Here is an 8,002-nt window from a genome sequence, read left to right as displayed (position 1 = left end):
AATTCTACTCCTAGCCATATAATTAAGAACTTGCACCCAACAATTTTGATATCAAAGCAAGTTGCCAGCCCCTTTTGTCCTAAAACTATAAACCAAACATACACAAACCATAAACCCTGGCAACAAGTACAAGTATAGCCACCTTCAACTATGCCCAAAACATTGTTCCCATCTTCATTCTTCACCAGTGAAAGCTATGATTTTTGGAGCACACAAATGAAGACAATCTTCATCTCACAAGACTTGTGGGATTTAATTGAAGAAGGCTATGAACAGCCAGAAGATCTGTCAACTTTGACAATAGCAAAGCTAAAGGAGTACAAGCAAAGGGATGCAAGGGCTCTACTCTTCATCCAGCAAAGGGTAAGTAAAACTATTTTCCCTAGAATTTCAGATGCAACTAAATACAAAGAAGCATGGGAAATTTTAAAAAAGCAATTTAGTGCTATGATAAAGTAATTTCAATTAAACTACAGGATCTTTGGAGAGAATTTGATAACTTGCAAATGAAAGAAAGTGAAACTGTACAAGAATTTTTCTCTAAAGTTTCAGCAATAATAAATCAAATTAGAGGCTATAGAGATAATATAAATGATCAAAAAATTGTATAGAAAATACTAAGAAGTTTGTCAATAAAATTTGAACATGTGGTTGCTGCAATCGAAGAAGCGAAAGACTTATTAAAGCTTACACTAGATGAGCTTTGTGGATCTCTTGAAGCACATGAAAAAACTAAAAAGAATGGACAGATTTTCTACTCAATCTTTTGAACAAGCACACATACACATACACATACACATACATAAGCACACATACACATACACATACACACACACACACACACATACACATACACATACAAATACACATAAACATACATACATATACACATAAATATAAACACACATACACATAAACACGTATAAACTCACATAAACGTAAACATACACACACACATAAACTTAAATATAAACATAAATACACATAAAGGCTCGATTTAACACACCAAAGTAACTAACGAAATTGTTTGAGGATTGATGTTAGTTTATAATTTTTTCCAGTCTATATGAGGGTTTAATTTTTTTAGTCTATATGTGTGTTTATGTTTATGTGTGTGTGTTTATGTGTATGTGTATTTATTTTTTTTGTTTTTGTTTATGTTTGTTTATACGTGTTTATGTGTATATGTGTTTATGTTTGTTTGTTTTTGTGTATATTTGTTTGTGTTTGTGTTCATGTATGTTTATGTGTATGTGTGTTTATGTTTATGTTTATGTTTATAAATATAAACATACATAAACATGCATAAATATAAACATAAACACACATGCACATACACATAAACATACACACACATAAACATACACACTCATACACATACATAAACATACATACATACATAAACATAAATGAACATAAACATAAATATAAACACACATGCACATGCACATACACATATACATAAACATAAACATACACATACACATACACATACACACACACACTCATACACATACACATATATAAACACATATACACATACACATACATTTTGGGCTTGCATGAGACACTTCTATACATCTGAAATATAGTTTTTACATTGTTTCCACTTGCCAGCAAACATGTACACCTACACACTGATGTGTACAACCCACCCATTCTAGGAATATTACTCAAATTCATATGCATGTGATTTATGATGTCTTCTGTCTCCCATTGATTGCCTCACTCTTTATCATAGCTTGTTTAGATTTAAGTTTGATTGGATTGATTGTTTTTTCATTTTGAGTAGTTTAACACCATAAAAGAAGTCCATGATGATAGATCTTGGTGCAAATAAGCATGTTGTCAAGGACTATCTATCCTTATGGTTTTAAGACATAGGTCTTCTCTATCTATTACGTAACTATGGGGCTGGTGCAATGGAAACCTCTCTCTGATTACTATTTCATTATTTGATAAGCAACAATAATAAAAGTGCCAGAAAAGTAGGTAAAAAACAGTGGATTAAAATAACGGTAGAGCAAAAAACATATATGTTTTGCACACAATTCTTTCTAAAGTTTCAATACTTTCAGCAAGATTTTTTATTTGCAATATAGAATTGTTGAGCATGTGTAGTTAATTTATTTAACATTTTCGCTTTTCCTCCAATATATTTTGCACTTTTGCTTCATCACTTTCTTTGTATTTAATCACGTAGTTTCTTAATTGTTTATTTTTATATGTTTTGTGCTTCTAACAATGGAAAGAGTAATGATGCTAATATAGTAATTTTCACATTCTTTATAGGTTGTTCCAAGTAACGTGGTTGAAGGATACTAGGTTCATATATGATTGACATAATTTAAGCAAAGTTTGTGCTTCACCTCTTTTCCTTGTGTAATGTTTTTTTTTTTTTTTTGGTTGTAGTACTTATTTTAAATGCAATGCAAAACGAATTAAAATACACCTAAAAAGGGAAAGAAAAGAAAAGAAAGACAAGACTTAAAGTACTGTAAAAATTTGTTAAAAATAAATCTGCACCAGCTAGTTTTAAATTTCCTATATGTTTGCATGTGTGGGCCATATTCTTCTGCTTGCAATTCCAATTGTTTATTAATTTTGGAAATGAGACATAACATCAGATTGTTGGGGCCAATTAAGACTTGATGGAGTAGTGTTGGGAAATGCATTGGAAACCTATTATTTTTGGGAGGGTGGACTGTTGAAAGGAATGAAAATGCAGGGTGGCTTATCATTTTCTCTTGTTTGGTTGACTATAAAAAGGGGAAGAAGAAAAAGGACCATGAGCATATTCCTTCTGGCCTCACCATCTTCCATTCATCTGAAGTGGGAGAAAAATGACAAGAATAAAGGATTTGACAAATTTATCCTATAATTCATCAAAAACAATTCCATAGAAAGATAGAATGGGAAATTATTACAAGATACAGATTCCTTTTTATCCTTTCACTTTTTCATCTTTCCTACCAAAAAATAGTAAAGGAAAAAAAAGACAATTTTGTTGCAAATTTTATTTTTTTCCCCATCCCATTTCATTCATCCCTTACTTTTCTATCCTTCCCACCAAACTGGCCCCAATGGCAGATGTGTTTGGAATCTTTGAGATGTTGAGCTGACTATCCATTAAGATTTCACTTCCTGATCATGTGGGCTCTGCTAATAGAAATAATTAGTACAATTTAATTGTGAAAATCACACTTAGATCTGGAATAAGTGATGTCTTCGACATTGTAATTACCTTTTGGGGTGATATTGATGTGTTGTATAAATATAGAAAGCAATCCTTTTTTTAATCTCATCCTAGATGAACATGTCATTCATATACCATACTATTGACTTTTTAATTGTTTCCTTTTTCTTGCAATGTTCTTTTTGACTGAGATTCTTCCTTTTTGGTGTGCCCTAATATGATGATCGACATATGTAACAAGCTTCATGGTTTTATACTCCATGCAGTTTGAGAAATTTACTCATCAGATGAAAGATGGTTGGGGTCTAGCAATTGATGAAAATGTCTTGTTTGGAAGAGATGGGACTTCAACATTGTAGCTGATTAACCATCAAAATTTCAAAGGTTTGTTTATATACAATAGTTGGTATCAATTCCATTTCTTACTCCCCCAAAAAAGAAAGAAAAAGTGAGTCTGTTTTTTTTTTTTTTTTTTTGCAATTTGTTTATTTAAGTGCCTGACATTGCTGATGCTACATCAAATCTATAAGTGATTTTAAGCTTTCTCTAGCAATATATTATCAGGCCTGTAGTCTTTTACCCCTTTCATGAGCTTTTTAATTTTTATCCCCCCAAAATGTGATAGTAGATTTTTGTTTAGTTTTAACTCTCTTTTTGATAAATTTATATATGTTACAAAGAATTTGATTTGATTTCTTTGATATGTTTTTCATGGTGTTTAGTTTTTTTTTTTTTTTTTTTATTAGTTGTGGGCCATGATTTGCATATCTAAGTGGCATTGGCTTAGGGATTCCTTGGTGGGATATTTGACCTCTTTTCGGAAAGTTAGCAGCAGAGCATGAAATTTTTAAACCTTCAACCTATGGAAAAATCTACTTGCTTAAAAAATATCTTTTTTTACGTGGCATGAGTGGAGAGTTTGTATATATGGTTTTATGTCTTGCATTTTTACTGATACAACAGTAAATTACAAGCTTCTCCAGAAAAGTTCACTAAATTGCACTCTTTTGATTAGTGTTTGTGCTAAGCTAAGCTACAATCCCAACTATGCCATGTGAAAGCCCCTGCTATTGCCTCCCATATTTGGAACATGAGATGCTCTTGGTGCAGGACAACCTGAATTTTGCAACAATAAATTTAAAAGACAGAGAAATAAACGGCAAGAACCTAGAATTCAGCACCAAGCGAGGAAAAAACTGTTAGGAGTTAGCACCTAGGGTTGGCTAGAATCAGCACCAAACCAAAGAAACCAATAGAAATTTCGATTCATCAAATCATCTCTATAAATCATCTCCAAAAGGAGTACAGTTGTTTGCTTATATTGGAAAAACTAAACCCTAGGTGTAAGAAACCCTACTTATTGAATGACAAAAATACCCTAAACTTTAAATAAAAATTCTAATTAACCTAATTAAATACTAGGGCCTATAATAAAAACACAATTAATGTTCAAACAAAAACGAAACTAAATTTGTCTCTTTTGCTTCCCAAATCAGCTCCTCCCTTTCGAAAGTATCTTTGACCATTTAAATCCTGCTTCATGGGATAGACCAAGATGCAACTTCTCATTGCAGTATGTTGTTATGGATATCCTCTGTAGGACCAGGGTTTTCCAACAAGTGGACTTCTTTGAAGCTTCAGCTTCTTAGCTATTGCTACCTTCATGATCTACAATTTACATGATACTGTTGTTTGTTGGATGAACATTATTTCATGGGTTGAGAAGTTTTCTATTTTCTTGGATTACTTTATGACTCAAAATTTTCATTCTGTAGACTGACTGCATTGCTAGAATCTCACCTAAGGATGGTACTTTACTTGGATGGGTTCTTCTTCAAAATTTAAGGTTTTCCTTTGCATTTCCTATCATTTTGATGAATTAGCTGATGTTTACACCTACAATTAGATAAATTAAGTTCTATTTTATGTTCTTGAAAGTTGCACTCAATTGTCCTCTTTCTCTCCTTTTCTTTTCTTACAGGGAAAATTTGTTACAAGCTGGGAATAATGTAAGTATTTGAACAAAATATAAAATACTCTATCAAAATATAAAATACTCTATCTTTGTTAAAAAAATTACTTTGCCATTATAGTGCACCTTGTGAATTGTAATACCATGTAGGCCTTATTTGGTTCCCTGAAAGAGAGGAAAAGACTCCTTAAAAATGGCTTTCCTTTTAGGCATCTACTTTTACTTCTTCTTAATCTTTCTTAGAATTAAATGCTTTAAAAAAAAAAAAAATTATTTTAAGTTGCCTCTATATTTTTTGGTCAGAAGTTGTCTAATTAATTTTTCTTTGGAAATCTCATGTCCTTCTAGGGTATTGATGTTTTAAATGGCATAGCCTGGAACAGTGCTACAAAGCGCATCTTTGGTAAGCTCCAATGTTTGATATGATTGCTCTAAAATCAGCATTATCATCATCTTGCATGTGGCCAGTGAATTGTTTGGGATATTAATTTGATGTTTCATGACCAGTTGAGTTAGGGAGCTTATCTGCCAAAAACAGAAAAAATAAAAGTTAGTGAGCTAAAACTCAGGTTCACTAGTTTTATGGTATAATTATTCCCCACGTTTACCAAGATTTGCACGTTCCTAAATATTTTAAGTTTCAAACTGGCTATCTGGAGGCAGATAGCTGACCGTATAGGAAGGGTGATAAAAGAGGGTTTTGGAATATATTGCATTCTTTTGTTGTTTAGTTTTTGTATGTTATTAATTGATGCTACCTGCAAATTTTTATTCTTTAATTTCTCTCGTTAAAAGCTCATTACGATCTACCTACTTTTCTGTCATTGCAATCTCTTAATGTTTATATTAACTCAAGCATTTTGATGGTTTTTAGACCCCTTACACAATTGATTCAACCTAGGTAATTTGCCAAGTTGTTACTTAGTCCAATTAAACAAGTCTAGGTTATCACAATAATAAAGATCAAATCATGCAAAGCAGCGGAAAATAAATAACACACGATATGATCACCCAGGAAACCAAACCGGTAAAAACCTGGGGAGGATTTGACCTAGCTATCCTCAAGGTAAACTTGAATCCACTATCAGAAAGGATCGAAGTTCATACAAAAGGACTTACAAGCACCCCCGCTCGACTTCCTAATGCTACCAACCAGTAGAACTTACTAACACGACCACGTGCAAGCTCCGAATTCACGGACTCCTTCTTTCTTGGATTCCCACCAGCTACAAGCACCCCCGCTTGTGTATTCTTTAAGCTTTAATGGCAGCAACTATTTTGATCATCAAGGTGTAGAGAATATCTCCTCCTTGAAAACCCTAAGTTTGTGTAAAGGAAAGCTCCTCTAGATCTCACAAGAGATTTACACAAACCGTAATATGAGCAACACTAAAACGTGGCTAGGGTTTGCCTTTTATACTTAGGACAAATAAAAAACCCTAAAAACGTTTTGAAACAATTAGGGCTGAGTTGGAAAATTCTGCAGAAAAGCAATCTGCCCGAGCTTCGATCGGTCGAGCCTAAGCTTCGATCGATCGAGCCAGGCCGAAAGCCATAGTGCTTTCTGTTTTACACTCGATTCCAACTTTACATTGACATATAAGTTTGAGCTAGCTTTAAACACTTCTAAACACATTGTTTTGATCATGGTTTGCCAACAATACAAATTAGAGTTCTAAATACATAAAGTCCTACACTTTAGAACCTAACACATTTTTTCAAAGAAATAATGTTGCATCTAATAAGACTTGTTTTCGAGAATATCTGCTGATCATGGCTTATTCAAATTGTATCTAATTTTCCCCCCAAAACAGTGACAGGAAAACATTGGCCAAAGCTTTATGAGATCAAGCTGCATCAAGTAAACAAAACAGTTAAAAGTGGAATTATTGAGCAGCTTTGCTTGCGGGAGCTAGCCGTTTTTACAAAGCCATAGACAAAAAAAATAATAATAATAATCATGAAGTACTCGACATTTGGAAGCATTCCTCAAATTTTGGACCGTCAATGCACAGGATAAACCTTTTGCTCGAAGAATAAAAGTTACAAGCAAGAAAGAGCAGTCATTTAGGGGAGGGATATTGTTAGGATCAAATTATAGTGGGAAAGATGGAGGCATAAAGGTAAATTTGAAAGAATTCTTTGGACGATGGCACACAAGTTACTGAGAAAGAATTCCAATAATAAAAAAGAAGTAAAAAGTCTTTATTGGTTGTTGAAAAAAGATGATTCCCTCCTTAACTATCGTTTATCCAGTAAGGCAGTAACCATGTTTGCATATTTGGCAAACAAAACTCGGTGAGGGATGGTCGATACAGTTGCATCATTTAAAATTTTAAATAATATGACAACTTGTACCTTGTTAGAAGCAGAAAATAAAATCTAAACCATAAAATGGATGAAATAAACAGGATTTGAAACAGAGAGGATCATGTTGATCTTTAAAGCACCGTGGCCATATATATGTGTGTCACATTAGAAGATGTTATTCGTTCTGATAATCTTGGATCCTCTTCTTTGCGTCTCTATACACTATATCTATTTCAAAATCAATCAGGAGAGTGGATCTATGTGATATCCCAAACTGGATTGGATTGGATTGTGCGAGTGTGTTTTATGTTGATGTGTGCTAAGTCTCATATCTGATATTTATTAGGTGGGTCTTAGGTTTTTAAGTGATTATGAGGTCTCTCAATTGTAACTAGACTAGGTTTTTTGGAGTAAAGCATTGATATGGCTAACTTTTTTTTGGTACGTCTTACCCTAAATTCAAGCACTTTTAAACTAGGCAGTGCTGCTATTTTTGGTCTTTTCTTGGTTGCTCGAAGCTTGTC

General features: G+C 33.1%; 1 pseudogene; it reads left to right on the top strand.

Moving 5' to 3' along the window:
- The first annotated feature begins 282 nt into the window (after window positions 1-282).
- LOC115962746 lies at window positions 283-7,466 on the top strand (annotated as a pseudogene).
- Window positions 7,467-8,002: the final 536 nt, after the last annotated feature.

This window comes from Quercus lobata, chromosome 10 (assembly GCF_001633185.2).
Source record: "Quercus lobata isolate SW786 chromosome 10, ValleyOak3.0 Primary Assembly, whole genome shotgun sequence".
NCBI classification, from domain to species: Eukaryota; Viridiplantae; Streptophyta; class Magnoliopsida; order Fagales; family Fagaceae; genus Quercus; species Quercus lobata.
Note: the sequence above shows the minus strand (reverse complement) of the source record. Positions and strands in the feature narration are given on the sequence as shown.